A 1774-nucleotide genomic window follows, 5' to 3' on the forward strand; every position below is an offset into this window, starting at 1 on the left:
AAAAAAAAAAAAAAAAAAAATAGAAAATATATGAAAATACCTTCAGGAATATTCAAAAATTCCACAGCAAAGAAAGATAACTTTTTAAAAGAATAAAACGATAAGCAATCACGCAAGTTTGCCAGTCACAGAACATTGTGATACTTCGTGACAGTACACGCAGTGTGCTGTACATTCTGGTTTCTTAATGTGACTCAGTGTATTTGTATAGTTATTTGATCCTAGAATTTCGGTAAAATTCTAGTCCTTATTACTTTTCAGTCATGTTCACCTTCAGGCTGACTTTTCCATATGTACAATTTTATCAATTTGACAGGAAGGATTACTGATTTCTCTTATCATGCTTTCGATTTCCGCTTAAATACTACATACAAGAGAGCATAATGTTCTGAGGACTTCGCAAAATCAAATTACTTCTTCAAGATGACAGTCAAATCACCCAAGCCAATATTTTGTAATGAAATCAAAGATTGGACGACAATGGCCAAAATCCAATTCAAGTTTGATTGTCCCCTTAACCCTTATACCGTCTACTTCTGCTACCTTTTTTTTTTTCTCAACCAGCTTGTTTAGTCAGCATCCATCTCGATAACCTGACCTTACAAATCGTAATGATTAAGCATTCCAGAACTATGTTACATAAACATAGCAAAGGTTAAACAAATCGATTCAGTCGTTCGCTTTACATGAAACAATCTTCGTGACACTATCATAGACTGGACACTGTCCTCTAATACTCTTCCGATTTCGCGAAGTATGTTTTCAAGCAATTAGGCGTATTTGGTTTAATTTTGATTCAGCCAGTTTAGCCTAATAGCAAATACCAAAATTTACAAGATCTGCAGATTATGAGTAAAATTTAGTTTAGATAACGATAGCAGCCCAGAAGCTTGGTATTGCAGCATGAGGCAATTCAACACAATCTTATCGATGGCAAATGTCTGATGGAGGTTGCGCTTCCACCAATGATATCACTGTTTTTATTGTTCCACTGAAATATATTTTAGCACGAACATAACCTGCAGACCACTATGGTTTAGAATTACTGCAGTAATCAGTTAATCAAACGAGCCTATTAAATTTCATAAGATTAGCTCCGTTGATCAATCAATCGTAAATGATGAAGGTCTATAAGTGATGAACAGTCAAATATGCAATCAACGTAAATAACCGATCTAAGCGCCTTCAAGAAAGGTATGAAGAAATCGCATCTTCGTAAAGTTTAAGCTTTCCAAAGTTTTCGCAGTGAACATGGATATAGAACCAGTAGCACCTATTATTCTTGAGTGGCTTTTTCAAGTGCAAAGTCAGTTCGTAAGCCAAGACTTTGCAGTATTAGTGCGGACTTCACCAATGCGAAGAAAGATCATAAAAGATCAGGAGGAACAGCAGCTTCCTTCTACTATCTATCAATCAATCTGTCAGCCTAGTTATTCTCTATTCACTGTTTCGGGAGGCACACAAAAAATTCAAAAATGAGTATCCGACCCTCTCATTAGATGAACTGAAACCTTATCCATTCCGTTATCCTTTTCGGATAATACTAATTAATGCTGTCATCTTTGTCTATCGATGAATCATCAGCAGTTCGGCGCCACATTGTCGATCCTATCCTTATCATCGTTCATCTTTTACGTGCACTGCAGGATGTAAACACAGGCACACAAACACAAAACACACACATACACACACACACACGCACACACACACACACATACACATACACATACACACATATATACACACACACACACACACACACACACAACAACAC

This window comes from Loa loa (genome assembly GCF_000183805.2).
Source record: "Loa loa unplaced genomic scaffold supercont3.330, whole genome shotgun sequence".
NCBI classification, from domain to species: Eukaryota; Metazoa; Nematoda; class Chromadorea; order Rhabditida; family Onchocercidae; genus Loa; species Loa loa.